Source organism: Schistocerca cancellata, chromosome 1 (assembly GCF_023864275.1).
Source record: "Schistocerca cancellata isolate TAMUIC-IGC-003103 chromosome 1, iqSchCanc2.1, whole genome shotgun sequence".
Classification (NCBI taxonomy): Eukaryota; Metazoa; Arthropoda; class Insecta; order Orthoptera; family Acrididae; genus Schistocerca; species Schistocerca cancellata.
Window position 1 is genome coordinate 1,172,713,785 of NC_064626.1, and position 23,767 is coordinate 1,172,737,551.

Genomic DNA, 23,767 nt, shown 5'->3' on the forward strand with positions numbered 1-23,767 from the left:
CGAATCCTGCTTCGGGCATGGATGTGTGTGATGTCCTTATGTTAGTTAGGTTTAAGTCGTTCTAAGTCTAGGGGACTGATGACCTCGGATGTTAAGTCCCACAGTGCTCAGAGCCATTTGAACGAACCTCATGTTCGTGGAACTGACAATCATATTAAAAATCCATATCATTTCATTCACAAATTAAAAGAAATGCACGTGGGCCAAGGTGATATCCTTGTTAGTTTTAATGGTGTGTCGCTATTTATTCCAGTCAAGGAAGCTATCTCGTGTATAGTGAATATTTTTCCACTAGATATTGCGACACTGCCTCACGGCGACGGGACTGAACGTTGGACCATAGGGCACATAGAAAAGCCACGCATGCTGACCATTACCTGCACAAAGATTCTAACCACCACCCAAAAAAAGAGGTGTGATTAAAACCTCGGTGGAGAGGGCACGCAAAATTTGGGAACCGACATATTTAAAAGATGAGTTTGAACATCTGCGGTCGACATTCAAGGAGAATGATTATTCGAACAAGGAGATAGATCGAGCACTTCGTCCTAGGGAGAGAAACAGGATCAACGAGCAACAATGGCCGTCCAAAGGTAAAGTTTTCCTTCTGTTTATCAGTAAGATTACAGATCCCATTGGGAAAGTGTTGAGCAAGTATGGTGTGGAAACTACCTTCAGACTCACCAGGATGATAAAAGAATGTTTAAGATCGGAAAAAGATATATGACATACTTTGGCTACACCGGGTGTGTATAAAGTTCCTTGTAGTTGTGGTCTGGCTTAAACAGGTACACCACAAAAAGAAATTTTACCATCCGTCTGATTGAACACAAGAAGAACTACCGCCTGGGACATACGGGTAAATCGGCCGTAACGAAATATCTTTACCAAGAGGGTGATCATTAAATAAAATTCACTGGGACGAGTGTCACATCGAAAACATCGCTTTATCATGCGCGTATGTGTAGAGAGGCTATTGTGCTTTATAAACACGGAAATAATTTTAAAACAAAACAGGAGCCGGCCGGAGTGGCCGAGCGGTTAAAGGTGCTACAGTCTGAAACCGCACTACCGCTACGGTCGCAGGTTCGAATCCTGCCTCGGGCATGGATGTGTGTGATGTCCTTACGTTAGCTAGGTTTAAGTAGTTCTAAGTTCTAGGGGACTTCTGACCACAGCAGTTGCGTCCCATAGTGCTCAGAGCCATTTTTTAAAACAAAACAGGAAGGTGTTAAATTAGATAAAGTTTGGATGTCAACATTGCAGCGTAAGAATGACGATCGATTACTTGCAGTCGAGAATGCTGGCACTACCACGCGTAATCCCTTAGCCGACGTCACGTGTTGGACTGCGGTGCCTTCTACACTGCCCATATATTCGGCGCTCCCTCGAGATCTAGTTGCAGTTCGCCACTTTACCTGTGAAGATGTCTCCCGCAGTCGGAGAGGAAATGATAGGAGAAAGATTTACACATCAATCACGGTCTATTAGCCCGGAAAATTCAAGTTATGTCACTACCAGCCATTTTGAGTTTCATAATTTTGACGTCAAATCCGTAATCAGTGACCTCGAAAACCTGTTGGTGCAAATTTTCGGAACGATAAAGTGATTATTTTTCCAAAATGTCCGCCATTTCCGTCCGCCATTTTGATTTTCATAATTTTTATATCAAATTCGTAATCAGCGACCCCAAAAACGTAAAATCTGTAAATTTGGAATTATTATTTTCACTTTTCGACTTTTGGCCAGGGTTTAGACCGTTCTGAACCACTGTTCGCCAGCGTTCTTGCACTTCGCTCGACGTTGCACATATTGAGCTTGGACCTTTTGCTATTTCAATTTTGCTTTTTTTTCATCATTCAGTACACTTTCTTCCTGTTTTCATGTTTGATCTGTGTTCAGTTTCTGAAGGGCTATCCACCATCTTACCACTAAATCTGGGGGGAGGGGGGGATGGGGAGTTTCCCTTGTGTCATTTATCCAAGCGACAGAATGAAATCAATTTATGAAATGTAGTATGTTATGAAATAATACAGTGCAGATATTAATTAAACAGGGCTTCTGTTGAAAGAAGTACAGCGTTATCAAAACAAAATTAGATAGGGGTAGAACAGTAATATGTTTAATAATGAATAAGAAACTAAGAATTTTGGTAAGCTGCTACGAACAGCATATGAAAGGTTATAGTAACCAAGACAGATACAATATGAACGCCCACCAGAATAGCACAAATTTATGTATTTACTAGTATGATGGAGAGACTCAAAGAATTTGTGATGAACTGAAATAAATTATTCAGACACTTAAGGGGGATGAAAATTTAATTGTGAAGGTGGACTGGAACTCCATTGTAGGAACAGGAAAAATGGTACGATAACATCGACTGGGGTAAAAGGAATGAAAGGGGAAGCTGCTTGGTAGAATTTTCTACAGAGAGTAGTTTAAATCACTGACAGCACTTACTTTAAGAATCTTAGAGAAAGTTGCATACATGGAAAAAAGCCTGGAGATATCGGAAGGTTTCAGATAAATTATACAACATTAAGAAAGAGATTTTAAACTGCAAACCTTTTCTAGGGTCGAATATGGACTCTAGCCATAAATAAATCGTTATGAACTGCAGACTAATTGTAGAAGCTATAAGGAAATAAGGATATGGGACCCTGATAAAGTGATTGTACGATTGGCGAATGTTATCCAAGAAATTGTTTGACTACGTTAGGTATTATTCATATCGGCTCACCGTGAGCCCAGGAACATCGATTTGGATGCTAGCCGATTGTCTGCGCGCAGCGACACGGGTCGCAAAGTAAGCACGTCAGAAACTCGGCCCGTCATGGTTCCTGCAGACGGAATAGGAAAGTGCGTATTATAGTCCACCTGGAAGTTCTCACCCAGCCAGTCTACACAATTCACGAGCCTCAGACATCAGGGAGAAGTCACGGAGGCGTAGAACCAATTGGTGGGACATTGTTGCGACCTGATTTTTTTTTTGTCTACATCCTAACGTCACGCGATTACTCAATTACTACAGGGCGTCTAGCCTAACAGTGCCCTTCACATCAAGGAACATCGTTCCCAAAAGCAAAGAACTGAACTCACCGATCATGTTCGTAGCTAGAACATAGGTTGAGGCGACATAATCTTAGGAGAGAGTATTTGCCCGCGAAAGGCAAAGGTCCCGAGATCCAGTCTCGGTCCGGTACACAGTTTTAATCTGCCAGGAAGTTTCATATCAGCGCACACTCCGCTGCAGAGTGAAAATCTCAATCTGGAAACATCCCCAAGGCTGTGGCTAAGCCATGTCTCTGCAATATCCTTTCTTTCAGGAGTTGCTAGTTCTGCAAGGTTCGCAGGAGAGCTTCTGTAAAGTTTGCAAGGTAGGAGACGAAGTACTGGCGGAAGTAAAGCTGTGGGGGCGGGGCGTCAGTCGTGCTTAGGTAGCCCAGTTGGCGTTCCGCCGCCGCCGGCCGTGCTGTGCGGACGTGCGGAGCGGCTGTTTGCGGTGTTTACATCGTCGCTGCGAGCGGCCGGCGCTGTGTGGTGAGTGTGCGCTTTCTGCGTTAGTTATAGTACACGATCACATTTCTAATATGACGTAATGGAACAGGCAACGCGACGAGATACTTTGAAGTTGATTTTCGATCCGAACTGCGCACGACCGAAATCTTACGAAGTTGAGGCATTTATCGAAGAAACTTTTCAGATCAAAGTGGATGAATTGATTGGAATTCACCTGCCGATTGTCAGTCCGACTGTGTTCCTTAAGTTATCCAGTTCTGACAAGTGCGACCAAATTGTAGAAGCATGTGGTGGGGTGGCCAAATTCAAACATTCAGACGGACACTTAGGGCAGGTCACGGATTCGCGTGCAGGAATGAGGATAAGAACGGCTCGAATCTTTGAGCTCCCCTTTGAAATAATGCCCGAGGAAATTAACAACAAACTGAGAGACTATGGCGCCATTATCAGCAATGTCGCCAAAAAATGGTCTAGCTTGCACAAGTATCCAGTATTAAATGGAGTCAGGCAAGTTAAGATTGACAAGCTGAAACATATCCAACCGTATCTCTGGATTAGTGGATATCGAGCGATCATCATTTACGATGGCCAGCCGAGAACCTCCACGGGATGTGGTTCGACCCAACACGTACGCGCGCAGTGTGTTCAACGGCGTGTGACGCAACTGCCGACTGGGGAGCGGGACCCGCCTAGTCAGATGGCCACGCTACCCGTGTCGTACGCCGCCGCAATTCGCAGTGACGTCGCCCCTGACGTGTGTTTCGACAGGGCGGTAGTTGCTTAAGCCGACGTTCCCGATGGTAACGCAGCCATCGATACTAGCAGCACAGACGCTACAGGTCCAGCACACTCACAAGACGAGGAAACTGACAGGCGTGCAGAACCAGACCAGGCTAAAGACGGCAGAAGAAGGCATGTGTCAACCACATGTCAACCACTCGAAGAAGTCGGGCAATACAAAGAGGACACGGTTGCAACGTCGGAGGATAATGACCAGCAGCCTACAACTGTTTCACCAACGAAACGGGAGAAACGTCGAATAGCCCGTCAAGGAGCAGCAGAAATCGCGCCAATACTGCGTGAAAAGGCGAAACAGATAGACCAAGAACTAGAGGAGACGACACAGGCAACTCCTCTGGAAGATCGAAGAACAAAAATGAAGACCCGAAATGAGGACACTGAACCCGACCGTGGAATCCACATTCCAGACGGTACAGCTAGTCCGAAGGACCCTCCACGTGTACCAAAAACGGACACGTGGGAAGTTGCGAGATTGGGCGGATGATATGGAGGAGCAAAGCCATGATGTGGAGATGGCTGCCATACCGCAACATTCAGGACGGACGGCACCCGACCATCGACTATACCACCATCCAAGACGCTCATGCAGCAGATGATGATGCCGACTTCTTCTAAGTGGAGCAAACATCCACTTCACCTGGCTAACAGTATCCCACCTGACGCGGTACAGTCGACATGACGTCCTTGCAGGCGTACAGAATTGCGACCTTGAACATAAATAAAATTAGAAGCACCCTCAATCTGAGGAATCTCCAAGATTTTCTGTACGCCGCTGATGTTGACATCTTAATGCTGCAAGAAGTAACGGCTACCCGTTTGGACGACATCACCGGCTACAACGCCGTCATCAATCCTGGCAATGACAATGGCCTCGGCCCAGCGATTATGACTAAAGAGGGGATCCTACTTACAGACGTGGAGAAACTGCCGAACAGTAGAGGTCTCGCTGTCACGATAAACAACACCAGGTTTATCAACATATATGCCCCGTCAGGAACCGGAGACAAGCGCCGCAGAGCCGAATTTTTCAAGGAGGACATTGCCCCCCTTTTCGCGGTGCGATCTGAACAAACAATATTTGCGGGTGACTTTAATTGTGTGCTGAGTCCCAAAGATCAGATGCCAAATTTTAACAAATCTCTGGAGCTGGAGAACATCGTCAGAGACTTCCATCTGCTTGATACTTGGGAACTAAAACATGGTGATAGCTAGGTTTCACCTATATCACCAGCCATTCTGCCAGTCGTATCGACAGGATTTACGCAACATCCCATTTAAGGAGACACGGTTTACAGTCCGAGCTATGGCCCACTATTTTCTCTGATCATATCGCGTACATATGCACGATAAATTTAGAGAAACAATGAATTTACAGGGCGAGATGTCAGTGGAAGCTAAATGTCGCTCATCTTCCGGATCCTGGATGTTACGCAGCCTTCCACACCACTTGGGCAGAATGTGAAAGGAAGTTCCACTTGTACGGTCCGGCGCTGAATTGGTGGCTAAACTGCGCGAAGCCCGCATTAATAAAGACAATGAAAACTTACTCCCGTGAAGAAGTCGCCTGGCGTAAGCGGACATTAGACTTTTACTTCAGCTGTCTGAGAGACTTGGGCGTTCGGGGTGCTACAGTGATAACAAATCATAGGCAGATCAACAGAATAAAAGCAAAATTGCTCACCCTGCAGAGACACCATCTCTAAGGCTGTAAAATACGAACGCGTTTGCAGAACGGTACACGAGAAGAGACAACATCGATGTACCACATTCTCCAAGAGAATAAAAGACAAAAACGGAAAATTCTGGCGGAACTCAAAACTTCAGACGGGAGACTCTTGACAGATCAAGCTGCAATACGAGACGAGATCCACCGACACTTTAGTGAATTGCTGGCCAATACACAGGCAGATGAAACAGCGCAGCAAGCTCCTTCTGCTAGGACGACAGAGCGACTCACTCCAGAAGAAGCTGATATGCTCGCAGCAAGAATAACGGACGAAGACGTCTAAGATACCATCTCGAAGAGCCCAAAGAATAAATCACGTGGACCAGATGGGCTACCCGCTGAATTTTATCAAACTTTTCACGGACAGATAATTACCAAATTGACACTCGTCTGCAATGAAATAATAAATGCCGAAACTGACCTTGCGAAGGAATTCTGTGAAGGTACAGTGGTCTTAGTCCCCAAAACTCCAGGAGGCAAAACCATGGAGAATCTTCGACCCATAACACTTCTCAATAGTGATTATAAAATCTTCGCCCGTATCATGATGCAAAGGTTCAATTCAGTTATTCGTACAGTGACAGGAGCTTACCAGACAAGTGTGGGAAAGGACAGAACTATACTTCAGACCTTATGCGAATACAGAGACATTATAGCGATATCGGAAGCCTGCAAGATTCGCTGTGCTCTGATGTCGCTTGACTTTGAAAAAGCTTTTGATAAAGTTAATCATTCGTACCTGTTCCGGTGTATGACATCTGTGCACTTCCCACAGAAAATTATAGCCTCCGTGAAAAACATACTGACGAATAGCACGTCAAGAATCAGTGTCAACGGACAACTCAGTCGCCCGATCAATATTCAGAGTTCGGTAAGACAAGGTTGCCCCATGTCCATGACGCTTTTCGCGATTGCGCTTGAACCCCTCTTACAAGGGAACCTCCCCATCGCACCCCCCTCAGATTTAGTTGTAAGTTGGCACAGTGGATAGGCCTTGAAAAACTGAACACAGATCAATCGAGAAAACAGGAAGAAGTTGTGTGTAACTATGAAAAAATAAGCAAGATATGCAAACTGAGTAGTCCATGGGTAACACAGGCAATATCAAGGATTATGTGAGCACGAGAGCGCCGTGGTCCCGTGGTTAGCGTGAGCAGCTGCGGAGCGAGAGGTCCTTAGTTCAAGTCTTCCCTCGAGCGAAAAGTTTGCTTACTTTACTTTTGCAAAGTTATGATCTGTCCGTTCGTTCATTGACGTCTCTGTTCACTGTAATAAGTTTAGTGTCTGTGTTTTGCGACCGCACCGCAAAACCGTGCGATTAGTAGACGAAAGGACGTGCCTCTCCAATAAGAACTGAAAACATTTGGTCCAGGAAAACACGTCGGATATATTCTATACGACACTGGTGACGACATGTGCGTCACATGACAGAAATATGTTGTCGACCTACCTAACTTGCACACTTGGCGAATGGGTAAAAAGATTCTTCTACGTTGCACGATTTAGGTTTTCTTGTGGATGTGATAATCACTCCCAAAAAAGTGATGAAAATATAAGAGTGTGTCACATAAACTGCAACAAATGAATGCAACAGTTTCACAGTCACACAGTTTTCTCTGTGCTCTGTCAAAACATATGGTTTTAACGTTTTCAAATTTTTCCGTGTGTAGACCGTCAAATCGTGCATATGTCCAAGCAGATCTGAACATGTGCTGGAATTTCGGAGAGCGAAGTTGATTATGTGCGAGTGCCTGAACTCTGATAATTGTCTGAATTTAAACTTTTCACTCGAGGAAAGACTTGAACCAAGGACCTCTTGCTCCGCAGCTGCTCACGCTTACCACGAGACCACGGGGCTCCTGTGCTCAGACCATCCTTGATATTGCATATGTTGCCCTTGGACTACTCAGTTTGTATATTTTGCTTGTTTTTTCATAGTTCCACACAACTTCTTCCTGTTTTCTCGATTGATCTGTGTTCAGTTTTTCAAGGCCTATCCACTGTGCCAACTTATAACTAAATCTGAGGGGGGTGCGATGGGGAGGTTCCCTTGTTAGTATCCCTCATTCGGGAACTCCGCGAACTACATATACACGGGCAGAAGATCATATGCCAAGCCTACGAGGACGATGTAGGGGTACTTGTGACTGACGAAAGCGAGGTGGACACAGTACTCGAACTTGTGGCGACCTACGAACTGGCGTCAGGAGCTAAACTCAACCGCAATAAATCTGGTATTATGAATCTTTGTCGAGGTATAGAGATCAGAGCCGCTGGACCTACCAACACTGTGGAAAAAATAAAATGCCTTGGAATAGAATATACGAGTAATATCCGCCGCACGGCCGCTCTCAATTATAGTAAATTACTTGCCACATTACGAGCAAGCATACAACAACACAGCTTGCGTAATTTAAATGCAATACAAAAAGTGCAACTAGCCAATACCTATATAACTTCCAAAGTCAACTATGTTGCTCAAGTGGTGCCTCTGCCACGAAACATAGAACACCAAATGCAAGCAGCACTTAGTTATTTTGTCAGCAGAGGTCAGATATTTAAGGTTTCATACGATACCTTGACGCTACCGACACGAAATGGCGGGCTACATCTGACAGATGTCTACCTTAAAGCGCAAGCGCTATACGTTAGCAAAACTTATAAACAGTGGCAACGATCAAAATTGTTCAAATGGCTCTGAGCACTATGGAACTCAACATCTTAGGTCATAAGTCCCCTAGAACTTAGAACTACTTAAACCTAACTAACCTAAGGACATCACACACACCCATGCCCGAGGCAGGATTCGAACCTGCGACCGCAGCAGTCCCGCGGTTCCGGACTGCAGCGTGGCAACGATCACCGCGGACCTTAGTGGCTCATCTCTTACGTGAAATCACCCCAGTCAGCAGAGATCCACCAATCGATGTGCATCACATCTCACACGAGCTGTACCGCTATAAACATATTCTTGTGGAATACAGCTATGTACGCCATCGAATACCGGAGAAGGACATATATCAGGTTAAGGAGGTTTACAACACCTTGCTGGAGGGAAAACTGCGCAATCGAATAGAAAACAAGTTTCGACATTATGATTGGAAAAAACATTTGGGAAAACATATCTGACCCGCATCTACCATCCAATGTGCGATCGACGTGGTACCTCGCAGGCAACAGAAAAATCCCCACCACCTCCAAATTGCACGCGATACATCTGGCACGTACACCAAACTGTTACAGCTGCACTGTCATCGACACTGACGAACATCGCTTCCTCTGTGACCATGTTAAAGACGTGTGGAATCTCTTCAGGCACAAACTAGCACATGTTCTCCGCACGTCACCTAACACGATTACACCGACACACGTCCTTCTGCCTGATGACGTGCCATATCCTAACACTAAAAGAAGGTCAGCCAACTGGCTCAAAGGACTGACAGTCCATTACATCTCGACGGCTATGACAAAGAGTAAAGCAGATTATTGGATGTACCTGATGACAGAACATCAAAAGCTCGAACGACAAAAGAAATACAAAGAAAATTACGCATATTTCTTGAAACTAACATTGTCATAGCGACAGAACTGAAGAACGATCAAACGATATTTTGTTCAATCTCAGGATTCCCTTTTTTTCTTTATGAAATTATTTATTAAGTTTCTCATTCATTTTTCGCCAACGAGGTGGCTATTTCGTTTCCTCCTTACCCTCGTGAAGAAGCACAATTAGGTTGCTGCTGACGCAAACATGAGACGCCAGCAGGATGAAGCATGCCTGGCTCTCCTATAAGAATCGCTCCCGCACAATGACGGAAGAATGTAGCGGATCTATTTTCTTTCCACCACCCCAAAAGAAGGGATTTTGTTTACTTGTATACATTTATTTCGTCAGTCAACTATCTCTTATGCAACAAACATAGCACAGAAAAAAAAATGTTGGTAGAGCACTTGCCCGCGAAAGGCAAAGGTCCCGAGTTCGAGTCTCGGTCCGGCACACAGTTTCAATCTGCCAGGAAGGTTCATAATCTTAGGAAGTCAGCAAACAGATCAAAGTCACCAACGCAATCGCTTATGTATCATACTGGCTTAAATATTGAGAATGATACAGAGAAAGCGAAATGTTGAATTCGGTCCTCCGAAATTGTTTCACTGCGTAAGATCATAAAATAGTTTCTGTTCATTATCTAGTGCACGAATGCCGAAATGACAGATATGGGGATAAGTGACAGGGAATAAAAAATCAACTGAACTCGATCAACAGAACCTAATGCAGTACCTGGAAGATTTTTCTGCTCTTCACACAAACTACTGGAAGGAAATCTATTTCCACAGTTTCTGTCAGTCAGCTCACTGTCCTCATAGCAACCCACAACATACACCGCTTTTTATAACCACGTAAGACCGAAGTGCTATTCATCGGCCTGAGAAGACCACTTAGGAACAAATGCCAACAAAAATACTTTCCTTTTTTAAAGTGTGTTTTCACAACTCTAATGATTTTGTGCATACTTCCACTCATCAATAAGTTACGGAAACGTTTTATGAGGGAACTTGACTTCCAAGGATAACCTTTTCAAAGTATGGCACTACATTATAAGATCACATCTTGTTTTAGTCCTAGAACATTCTGCATATATCCCTTCGAAAACTTAGTATTTTGACAACTGGTACATATTAAAGACCTTTGTCGCTGTAAGTAATTTTTTATTTTCTGAAATAAACAGTATAAAGGATGATTATAATAATGGGACCAAAAACAGTCTTTACAAAGAAATCAAGGATTCAATATCTATAGAGAAAGGACTATGATCGATGGGCACACATATTCATCGACCTACAGGAGAATATGAAATTTGTTGTCAGTAGCAAAATTTAGAAGTGAATTAAAGAACTTTCGTTTGGAAAACCCATTTTCCTCCTTTGAAGATTATATTCGTAAGAGCTCTCAAAAGTTTAACTCTGCCACAACGTTATTGCACCTGGGAATGGGGGCGCTCCGGTCGACAGTTATTACCGTGATGTCACGACGGCACGCTGAACCACTTGATAGTACATATGCAGCTGTCTTGAAACCATCTTTAGTGACTACCGTACTTCTTTATTGTAACATTAACGCGTATTTCCAATAACAACCACGGAAGGTCAGCTGCTATAATATCGTGGTAGGGTACAGTAATTCATTATGTTGGTGCTATTGTTGTTGTTTTTATGTACTTCAGTTCAAGACTGGTTTGATGCAGCTCTCAATGCTAGCCTGCCTTCCGCAGGCCTCTTCATCTCCGAATAACTACTGCAACCAACACCGTTCTAAATCTGGTTACTACATTCCTCTCTTGGTTTGCCTCTACGACTTTTATATTCCGCTTTCCCGCCATTACCAATTCCCTGATGCTTCAGTAATTCTTATACCAATCGATCCTTTCTTTTAGTCAAGTTGTGTCTTAACTTACATTTTTTCCCCACTTCGATTCGCTACCCTCTCGTTAGTTACTCGATATATCCATTTGATATTCAGAAGTCTTCTGTAGCATCACATTTCAAGAGCTTCTGCGCTCTTTTTCTCTGAACTTCTTATCGCCCACGTTCCACCTCTGTAGAAGGCTACACTCCATACAAATTGTAAGTAGGCTGTTTAGGTTTTTATGTTGGTAACGCCACGTTGGTAAGTTTACCAGCACAGTCATTTCATAATTTTTAAAGGGAAGGGTCGCCAAATGAAACATCCCCTTTAAAAATTATGAAATGACTGTGCTGGTAAACTTCTACGTTATTTGATTTTCAAACAGCTGAGCAAAATTCAACGTATTCAAACAGTTTTCTCTTTACTTATTCTGATCATCACTAAACTGACACACAATTTTTTTTTAGCGCAACGCAATCTGACTTTCAATAATCCCTACAAAAGAATGGCCCTGGCCAAAAACAACCTATACCTTTCATGAATCACTTACCTCACAAAAATCTTCGTAACTCGAACTACTGCAATACAGCGAGCGCCAATACTGCCAGCTAAATAAAAGATTCCAACTACTGATAGGCATAGTTAGTAAATGAAATATTTTGATAGAGAACAATGTATTTACCCTAATAATGTTCAAAAGTCATCATATATCTGTCAATTCATGACAACCACCTTTACAAATTTCCTTTTTCCGACGGACACACGTCCAGATCGTCCGCTTATAGTAACCTCTCAAAACTCTGCCATCTCTCTCCCCACATCCACCACTGCTGGCGGCTCACCTCCAACTGCACAACGCTACGCGTTGTTCACATCCAACTGCCCAACACTACAATAGCGACTATTCCAACAATGCCAACCATCCACAGACTGCACACAGCACAGTCAGTGATTTTCATACAGCGCGCTACGTGGCGTTACCAACATAAAAACCTAAACAGCCTACTTACAAAATACGTTCTTAAATACTTCCCAACACTTACATTTGTAATAAATGAAAAGCACCAGTTTCTTTTGTTTTACTGAGTAAATGTCTGAAGATGGCCTTGTAAGCCGAAAACCGGTTAACAATAAAAGTAACATTGTAGAACAAAAGCAAACTGGTGGTTTTCATTTATTATAATGTTGTTCTACCAAGAACCGACGGAAGATACTGTTAACTTACATTTGTATTCGATGTTAACAAATTTCTCTTTTTCAGAAACGCTTTTCTTGCCATTGCCAGTCTACATTTTCTAACCTCTCTAATTCGGCCATAATCTGTTATTCTGTTATTTTTCTGCCCAAATAGTAAACTTCATCTACTATTTTTAGTATCTCCTAGTCTAATCGCATCAGTATCGCCAGATGAATGTCCACCATGTTTTATTAATTATGTGTTACTTTCTTGATATTCATCCTATATCCTCTTTTCAAAACACTATCCACATCACGTAACTGCTCTTCAAGCACTTTGCCATCAGGTATAGAATGTCATCGCCAGATCTCAAAGCTCTAGTTCTTCTCCATCGACTTTAAGTCCCTTCCCACTTTCTCCTTGGTTTCCTTTACTGCTAGCTCAACGTAGCGACCATCGGGGATAGGATACGACCCTGACTCATTCCCTTGCCAACTCCTTTTCACATCCTTCGGCTCTTGTAACTGTAGTCTGGGTTCTGTACAAGTTCTAGACAAACTTTCGTTCCGTTATTTTATTTCTGCTACCTTCATAAGTCCAAAGAGTATATTTCGATCGACTGTCAAAGCTTTCTCTAAATCGACAAAGGCCGAATTTTTCCATTCCTTTGTAAATGATCTGCGTCAATATTTTGCAGCCATGGCCTATTAAACTGATGTCTGGTTCATATTCATACCTGTCACCACCTGTCCTCTTCAGAACTGGGATCATTTCGTTCTTTTTGAAATCTGAGGGTATTTCGTCCGTTTCATTTACCTTGCATACCGGTGGAATAGCTTTGTTATGGCTGGCTGTCCCATGACAGTACGCGTGAGGAAATGTCTATTCCAGGGGCCTAGTTTCCACCTAGGTCTTTCAGTGCTGGGTCATGTTCTTCTCGTAATACCACATTTGCCTTCTCATCTTCATAAACGTCCTCTTCCGGTTTGTATAATATTCTCCTCACCTCGCTTGTCTGAGCTTCCCACTTACTTCTTCTACCTATTGCCTTCCTTCTCCGCTTATTACGGAGTAGCCATCTGAATACTTAACATTAATACAGGTGCTCCCCTTTTCTTCAAATGTCTCTTCATTTTACCAGTAGGTGGCATCTATCTTTCCCATAGTCATGTACGCTTCTACAGTGTGTGCTTCTCCTCTAGCAAGCTTTTGCATTTTCTGTCTGTCTCATTTTTAGGTGCCTGTTTTTCGTTTGCCTACTACATTTGTTGTATTTATCCCCTTCTCCAATTACGTTCAATATCTCGGGTGTCAACCGAGGGTTTCTACCAGGCCTAGACTTTCTGCCTATTTTATCCTCTGCTCTATTCACTACTTCATCTCTCAACTCTTAAACATTCGCCTTCTGCTGTATTCCTGCCCCTGTTTCTGTCGCTCCCGGCGGAACTCTCAAGAGCGTCTCTGGTTGTATCACTTTATCAGGGTCCCATATCCTTATTTTCTTACGGATTCTACAGTTAGTCTGCAGTTCATAACGATTTACTTATGGCCAGAGTCCATATTCGACCCTAGAAAAGGTCTGCAGTTTAAAATCTCTTTCTTAATGTTGTGTAATTTGTCTGAAACCTTCCGATGTCTCCAGGCTTATTTCCATGTATGCAACTTTCTCCAAGATTCTTAAACCAAGTGCTGTCAGCGATTAAACTGCGCTCTGTACAAAATTCTACCAAGCAGCTTCCCCTTTCATTCCTTTTACCCCAGTCGATGTTATCGTACTACTTTTCCTTTTCCTACAATGGAATTCCAGTCCACCATCAGAATTAAATTTTCATCCCCCTGAAATACCTGAATAATTTCTTTCATCTCATCACAAATTCTTTGAGTCTCTGCGTCATGCCAGTAAATATACAAATTTTTACTATTCTGGTAGGCGTCCATATTGTGTCTGTCTTGGTTACTATAATCCTTTCATATGCTGTTCATAGCAGCTTACCAAAATTCTTAGCTTCTTATTCATTATTAAACTTATTGCTGTTCTACCCCTAGTTAATTTTGTGTCGATAACGCTGTACGTCTTTGACCAGAAGTCCTGTTTAATTAGCACTGTAATATTTCATAACACACCACATTTCATAAATTCATTTAATTCTGTCACTGGAATAAATCACAGCTCTACTTGCAAAAGTTTATTGGTCACAGGGGAAGCTCCCCATTGCCCCCCTCCCCCCCCCCCCCCCGCCAGATTTAGTGGTAAGATGGTGGATAGCCCGTCAAATACTGAACACAGATCAAGAATGAAAACAGGAAGAAGGTGTACTGAACGATGAAAAAACAGCAAAATTGAAACAGCGAAAGGTCCCAGTTGAAGAGTGCAACGTCGAGCGAAGTGCAAGAACGCCGGTATCTGGTTGTGTGATCATGGTGTTGGACTGCCATTCTTGTAGGTCCGTTTTCAAATCTCCCTCGTGACCTTTTTTTTTCACAAAATAATGAACTTTGTAACCGGTCGTTGACGTGTCTGTTCTCCTTCTGAAGTCTTAGCAATTGTCATACTATACATTGGTTATAGAACATGAGTCGTATGGTAAAAATATATTACCGTAGCAAGTAAATGTGATGAATAGCGAGAGTAGGCGAGTTGCTGCATAGACGTCTCACAGAAATGAAAACAATAAATAAACTGGTGTGAACTATGTTACAACAAAGGAATAGAAGAATCAAAACTTCCAAAACGAAACGCAAGATTCTTAACATATAGTACTTGTGTAGAACAACTAGGTGGTAAGTACTGAACCAGTACAGTAGTTTCCGCTCCATAAGCAGCAGGTTTCGCTGCTCGCTCGCACCGGGAAATAGAAACAGAGGCGGCTCCGCAGCCAATTTTATTACACGACGCGGCCGGCCGCGGGTGCATCAGAACCCATGAGGACGGGTGGAAAGAAATGTGTCAGGCTTCATAATACGTATTTATATGTGTCGTGTATTATGCATTTCTTGTACGTGAATGTGAATCTGCACATGAACTTTCCTAATCCTCCTCACACCTTTCCATAAAGCGTGGCCACATCTTTGTTGGGAAGTAGTTCTGTAGTATAGTAGTGCCAACCTTACTCCTGGGTAGGGGATCCAGAGTGGCAGCACGGGCAGATAAAAGTCAAAGACTTTCCAGTGTCACAAAATTTGGGGTGGAGAGGTTGGTCGCGGCCAAGTGGTTCGACCACCCCCTCCACCAGGGCCCAGGAAGACCTCCGGGTGCCCGCCATATTCGTGGAGTGTTACAGAAGACGGGTAAGTGAGCAGACGTGCCCTCAGTGCGTCTGTCTCAATGTTCATGCATGGAAGAGAGGTATTTGAATATTTGTACTAACTCTTTTATTTCCAACTTCGGATTGTGTAAGGAAATGAATGATCTCGTTAATTTAGGAAATTTGACCCCCTGTGTTAATGTATCTGGTCCCCAGTTTGCCCGTTATCCTCCTCACATAGTGGATGTCCTATGTAAAATATTGGGAGACTGTGGTGGTATACATTTGGCCAACGCAATTCCGTCTTGCCCGTAGAAATGTGGGTGCGGATTGGTATATAATATTGTAAAATTGTAATGTCTGTAAACTGGAACAATTTCTGCAATCGCTGTAAAATCGAGTGATGATATTTAAAATAAATACGTAATCAATTGTCATCAATCTTAACAAACCATAAAAATCACAATGAAGTCAAGTTAAAGCAATTCATTTAAAATAAAAGATATAGAATGCAGGGACCCACACATCAGTGTGTGAGCCCTCCAGCCCCTTGCCTAGTATCGTATAGAAAGGGCATGCTCTCTAGGTAGCGCTCTCAAGCTCCCCTCCCCAGTTATCCGTTGCGCAATTTTGATTCGGGGCTTGACGACATCAACTTTCATCTGACGTCCCTAGGCAAGGAGGTTAGACGGTAAACATTCAGTACGTCTGGAGTTCCCTTCCACACTCCTCGATGTTGGAAAATGGGGCACCAAGGAGATTTGAACACGGATTTACCCTCTTTGCGGTCCAACACCGTGACCAGATATTCGCTCGATGTTGTACATCTTCAACTTGAGCCGTTAACTGTTTCGATTTTGCTTCTTTTTTCACAGTTCAGTAAACCATCTTCCTGTTTTCGTGTTTGATCTGTGCCCAGTTTTTGACGGACTGGGCCATCTTGCAACTATATCTGAAGGGGGTTCGATGGGGAGCTATCCTTGTCAGCATAACTTTATCGGCCACACCCCATCCTCAAGTGTTCAGCCAGTAATTCACACTAAAGATAGGGTTGCCATATCTAGCTATGACCTTAGGATCTTGTCGGGACACTCTGAGAGGGGTGAGGTGGGGTGTAAAAATGAAGTAAAAATTTATTTAATATACTTATTTTTTATTTCGAACACAATTGCATGGAACTTGTTGTGGCAGAGGTAGTTGGTACATCATATTTTTCGTAATATTTCATCTTTTTCAGCAAGTCTCTTTTCCCTTTTACTTATTTATAGAGCTCCATGCAAGTTAGCTTGTAGTTACATTAGCATTCCACAGTCCCTGGCAGCAGTCAATTTCCTTCACCAGTCCACTGGGCCGACATCAGCGAAAACACTCGTTCCGCAGTGGCGTTGTGTGCGGTACTAGAAAACAAATACTCCCATGATTTTAGCAGTTGGCATTTGCGTTCAGGGTTTTCATGTTCCTTAAAAAAGTAAATCCGTCTTTCTTCCACGGAGTTTTTGGTCTTCCATTCTTCCGAGTCACTCTTAGTTTCTCATATATATACTTGATATTTATTAAAATACATAGCTCATTTCTCTAAGCAATTAAATGCTATGGTCTAGAAAACCATTGTCTCTTCCTCAGATTCTAAATCAAATTAATTATGTATTGGTCAGAGTTTTCAGACTTTGATTTGTTGAAATTCATCTTGCTTTGCAAACCAGTAAAACAGGCAACCTTCCTTTCATTCTGTCATCTTCGAGTGTCGACTAATATATTTCTTATTGCAATTATCGATACTTTATTCTTCTCCATGCTTTTTATATTTTTTCAAGCAGATCCAAGCTTGACTGCAGAATCGTGAAGTAAATTTCAGTGATCTGACCACAGAAAAAATTCTGAAATTATTTTAAGTGGTCTGTCTTCGGCGTCAAAAAAAGTTTTTAATGGGATCCAAAACTTAAGAATTCTTACAACTGCGGGCATTAACATTTCTTTGTGTGTGTAAGATAGAAGAGTCTGATGATTGAAATCAACGTACATGCAGAATTCTTTCAGCTACACTGCCCTTACCGCGTACAATGAAAAATAATTAAATATTTTCATCACGATTATTTCGACAGGTAAAACTCTAGCAATACTTGATATACTATTGTGGAGAATATGGGCAGTATATCCAATTCCTTTAGATTTTTCCTAGTTCTTTAATTTCTGCAAACACATTCCCCTGGCCGTGTCGATGAAGCCTTCCGAAGTTGGTATTGGCACTGTCTCCACAAAAAGCGATTAATTTATCTAACGACATTTGCGGTTGTCTTAAAGTGTCTCGACAAAAAACTACAATTGTCTCCGATGTTTCGTTATTCAGAGAATCAAACTTCAACAGCTTCGTAGGATTCCGTCAGTCTTAGTTAAGTATTGAACAACTAATGGAAACATCTTTTCAGCCTTTTGGTTTGATGCGTAGGTGCCTGTGATATAAAATGAAACTTCTTGCAATTGTTGTTTGCATTCCAACTAGAAGTGTGGTGCGAGAATATTTTTAACAAGCGCTGTAGCGCTGGTCTTGGCTGTAGACTGCTTTGCGGCGACTTTCAAATCAGGACACATTGAGCCATTCAGTTTTGCGGTACGATCAAGAGAACTGAATGACTGGTGATGGTTCACAACCTTATAAGCTGTCGTTAGCTGTGCAGCAGCAACGAGCAGTTCTTCCTGGGTATCTTCTTTAATCATGAATGTAGAAATAGGCTTTGATGTCTGTGCAATCGCGAATACCTTTGTAAGACTCTTCATAAAAATGTGATGCCTCACACGTGCCTTACCTTCGTGAGTTACTGAAATGAAATAGTTACAAATTTCACACAACCCTTCCCGATCCTTACGTCCTTTCTTGAAAAAAGGCAACTCTTATAATGATCAGAAAGTGATACTTTCTTTTTCTATCCTTTCGCAATTTCGTGAGCTTTGATAGGTTTATTAGACGCGTAAACTGTAGACAATAACACTTTAATCATCGAAGTACATATACCCGCAGTAAACAGTTCAAACATTACTAACATGCATTTGTTGTTCGTATTATGTTTAGAAAAAATCGTCTAATCAGATCGTTATTCAAATGGGAACTGCCTGATTCTTCTGCGTGGCGTTGCTTAAATAGTTCCAGTCTTGTGCTGCTGGAGAATTCTAATGTTATCTCGAATGATGGCACTAGATCTAGAAAGTACTTGCATCGTAGATATGCGATACGCAAAATACAACGCCATCTGTGCGACGACACAAACAAACAAAAATGAGGCTGGATTTACATGTTGCGCTATCCAATGATGTTACTTGAGTACTTGAGCCAAGCTCATAAGAGTACTTTGCAAAGTCGGGACAAAATTTTGTCTTGTCGGGATGTCGGGGCAAGAAGGTCCATGACGGTGGCGGTACTGTACATCGGGACGGGTGGCAACTCTACGCTAAAGGCGCAGTGGACGCACCAGGACACGAGACACTCGTTGTATTATAAAAAGTAAAGCCGATCTCAACCCTAAAATTGGTTTGATCACAGCAGTACTTTACTTGGCATGGTTGTCTTGGAACTGTATGCCCTTTCCTTGCTGCGAACGTTACATCTAAGCAGTTTACAACCTTTTCATTACCAATGGGCTCAACAGCTATACGAAAGCAGGGAAACTGTAAGCAGAATTTTTTATAAAAGACTTTCATCACAGCAGTTCAGCTACTAGTTCAGTCTTCGCCTCCACCCGTGGGCGCAACTCTTCAGATGGTTGGATACAATGCGATAATACAACCACAACAGACAAAAGTGTACACTATAAAATAGTCACAAGATACAATTTGTTAATGCAAGCGAACATGAAGAGAAAACATCCTGACACTAAATTAATCAGTTCGTGCATAAAGTTTAGTGTAGAGAAGTGTTTTAAAGAATTTTCCATTAGCACAACACGGAGCGCAACCGGTGGGGTAAGGGCTAGGACCTGTGGGATACACTTCTTACATAAACTGTAACTCCTAATAACCACTTGCAAGAGAAATCATGATAATATGACTGACGATCCTAAAAAAATAACCTTTTCTTAAAAAAAGTTAAAACAATTATATCTAGCAGAACCTGGCTCGGCTTAGGCCAATAAAAGTGGCACAGACGAGTGGATACGATTGGACGTGAATGTATGCTTATAACCACACTCCGTGACGTGCACGCCACGTGTACGCCAGCTACGTGGTGCACGCCGGTTCCTTGGAGCACATTTCACAATCGTCATGCCTGACAGAGTTGTTAGCAGAGGTCAGTCTGGTAGCGGCCCTAGCTGGCCACGCAGGTCACCTGATCTGTCAGTGTGCTATTACTTTGTGTTGGTAGCCCTCAAATCTAAAGTGTATCGCAGCAACCCATATAGTCTTCAAGAACTGCAGCAGAACATTTCGGATGAGATTAATCAGTTCCAGCAGTTTCGATCCTCCATCAGTAACTTGCTGAACGGGGCCCAAAAGTGGCAAGGGATGAATGGTGGTCACTCTCACAAGGGAACCTCCCCATCGCACCCCTCCTCAGATTTAGTTATAAGTTGGCACAGTGGATAGGCCTTGAAAAACTGAACACAGATCAGTCGAGAAAACAGGAAGAAGTCGTGTGGAACTATGAAAAAATAAGCAAAATTTACAAACTGAGTAGTCCATGTGCAACATAGGTAACAACAAGGAAAATGCGAGCGCAGGAGCGCCGTGGTCCCGTGGTTAGCGTGAGCAGCTGCGGAACGACAGGTCCTTACTTCAAGTCTTCCCGCGAGTGAAAAGTTTTCATTCTTTATTTTCGCAAAGTTATGATCTGTCCGTTCGTTCATTGACGTCTCTGTTCACTGTAATAAGTTTAGTGTCTGTATTTTGCGACCGCACCGCAAAATCGTGCGATTAGTGGACAAAAGGACGTGCCTCTCTAATAGGAACCGAAAACATTTGATCCATGAAAACACGTCTGATATATTCTATACGACACTGGTGACGGCATGTGCGTCACATGACAGGAATATGTTGTCGACCCACCTAACTTGTACAGTTGTCGAATGGGTAAAAAGATTCTTCTACCTTGCCCAATTTAGGTTTTCTTGTGGATGTGATAATCACTCCCAAAACAGTGATGAAAACATAAGAGTTTGTCACGTAAACTGCAACAAATGAATGCAACAGTTTCACAGTCGCACAGTTTTCCCTGTGCTCTGTCAAAACATATGTTTTTAACGTTTTCAAATTTTTCTGTGTGTAGACCGTCAAATCCGGCATATGTCCAAGCAAATCTGAACATGTCCTGGAATTTTTGAGAGGGAAGATGATTATGTGTGAGTGCCTGAACTTTGATAACTGTCTGAAAATAAAAAATTAAAGTTTTCATTCGAGTGATGACTTGAACCATGGACCTCACGCTAACGACGGGACCACGGCAAGCCTGAGGTTGTAGAGTCCTGGATATGGTATATGTTGCGCATGGACTACACAGTTTGTATATTTTGCTTATTTTTTTCATAGTTCCACACAACTTCTTCCTGTTTTCTCGATTGATTTGTGTTCAGTTTTTCAAGGCCTATCCACTGTTTCAACTTATAACTAAATCTGAGGGGGGTGCGATGGGGACGTTCCCTTGTCAGTATCTCCTACAATCAGGTTACCAATGTATTTCCTTTCCTCTGCTGCGTTTCTTTGTACGCTGGAACTCTGTTTTCTGGACCAGTTTTATTTGCCACACCCTGTACTATTAATATGCCAAAGTATCGAACACTTGTGGTGCTCACTTTTATGAGTGCAGGCGAGTGGCTTCTCTAACATGCTTAAATTAGTTTCCAAATCTATAACGGTCACCAAAGGCCAACATGTTGCAGATTTAAATGGCTTAAAATCTCTACACACAGAGCCGGAAACTGGCCACGCTAACCAGAACTTGCTTCGCTCCACTAGACCTCAGTCGTACCACAAAAATCGTCAAATAATACCAGGTACGGGGGTCTATACCGTAGTTAGAACAGATTAACCATATGAATGTGTCAGTCTGCAGAATCTGACCAGCCGGCCGCGGTGGCCGTGCGGTTCTGGCGCTGTAGTCCGGAACCGCGGGACTGCTACGGTCGCAGGTTCGAATCCTGCCTCGGGCATGGGTGTGTGTGATGTCCTTAGGGTAGTTAGGTTTAAGTAGTTCTAAGTTCTAGGGGACTTATGACCTAAGATGTTGAGTCCCATAGTGCTCAGAGCCATTTGAGCCATTTTTAGAATCTGACCACAGCCGATCGGCTTGTGGCGACTCAAATGGAAATCGCCACTGCGCAATTTGCAGACGTGTGTTTTACCTTTGCCGCTACTAAACACACGCTGACATTCAGAACATCAGTCTTAAGTCCTTGGGGCTTGGGTATCTGATTGACAGGCGTCAGAGACTGCGAGAGAGCCCCCAGCCGCCGGCGACACGGAATCATCTTGTCTTCGAAGCGCCACCGCCACACCACGTAGACGGGCCAGCGATAACGTACAGAGATGGTCACAATCGATCTATCGCATTCGAGACAATACCTAACTGGCTCAAGAACTAAATATCCAGACGGTGACTTTCACATAATCATGGTCCTAGTGAACGGACAATGTGATTGAAGAGCACAACAGTAAGTTGTAATGCATTGCGAATAGACAATTTGGCTTAAGTGCCAGTTACAACTTACGACAAACCTGTTACTACAGCACTGTATGAATGGTTGAGGTTCCATTAATGTGTTTAGTGGTGCAATATACGTCGATCTTTACCAGAAATTTGTGGTTCTCATTTGGTCCATGCTCCCGCAACCTGCAACTAATTAATGAACAACTAAAGGAGTAAATAGTAGGATAATGATCGAAGCAGAAGAAATGAATTAAAATTTGTGCCTAGCAAGGAAGAACACCCGGGTTCGAACCCCGGCCGCAGCACAAATTTTAATTCATTTCTTCTGCTTCGATCATTGTCGTAGATAATGAAGAGACTTAAATGTCTCGGGGAAACATTTAATTATAAGACTAAATAGTAGTTGGTGGGCGCAGCAGTGAGGAGACAAGCAGCAAGAAGGGAAAAAGGTAAACTTGATATAGGCACATGTTCGCTAAATATTCCGATCCACGTGCCTGTATGGTGTATCATTAGCTGTGTGTGAGACTGAAGGAGAGACGCAATGTACACTTGGGCCGCTCAAATTACATTAAATTAATACTCGCTCCACAGGTCATGAACAGACATTTCGTAATGATGTGGAGCGTGTCAGTTTAACATGAGCTTTCATCACACTTTTTTTTTTACTGTTACTGCTTCAAATCAAAAAATTTATCTATTGAGTAGAAGAAGTTGTCATTCATAAATTCTTTTATTTTTTTAAATATTTTTTGGCTCTCTGTCAGATTTTTAATGCTATTTGGCAAATGGCCAAAGACATTCGTGGCAGTATGATTCACCCCTTTCTGTGCCAAAGTCAAATTTAACCCAGAATAGTAAAAATCATCCTTTCTTCTAGTGATGTACCTATACACTTCGCTATTATTTTTTCGTTGGGATGGGTTATTAATAGCGATGACAATTCTGTAACTTATACAGTAAGAGAGATAGTAGATTACTCCAGCCAGCTACAAAAGAAAATTTTCTGACGCTGATGAAATCCACAGAGAGGACCTCATTTGTCCTGTTTCAAAAATCCGACTTTTTTTTTGTTGCAAACTTCTCAGTGCTGGAATTATCTCGCTTGCAACTATGTCAGAGCTTTCAGACTGGAAAAACATGTCCGGACTTCTAGACCAACAAGAAAAATTCTAAAACTTCTATACCAGTCAGACGAAAATCACACACGCGCTTACGCCTAGGTGTAGTGCTTGATGAAGAAAATCAGAGTGTCATTCAG

At 42.7% G+C, this 23,767-nt stretch overlaps 1 protein-coding gene across 1 annotated transcript in view; it reads left to right on the forward strand.

Moving 5' to 3' along the window:
- The first annotated feature begins 3,473 nt into the window (after window positions 1–3,473).
- The window catches only part of LOC126094110 (ionotropic receptor 25a), a 216,765-nt gene continuing 196,471 nt past the window's right edge, over window positions 3,474–23,767 (forward strand). Inside the window, exon 1 of the mRNA XM_049908770.1 lies at window positions 3,474–3,543. The gene's annotated coding sequence lies outside the window, so the exon portion shown is untranslated. The remainder of the gene's footprint in view (window positions 3,544–23,767) is intronic.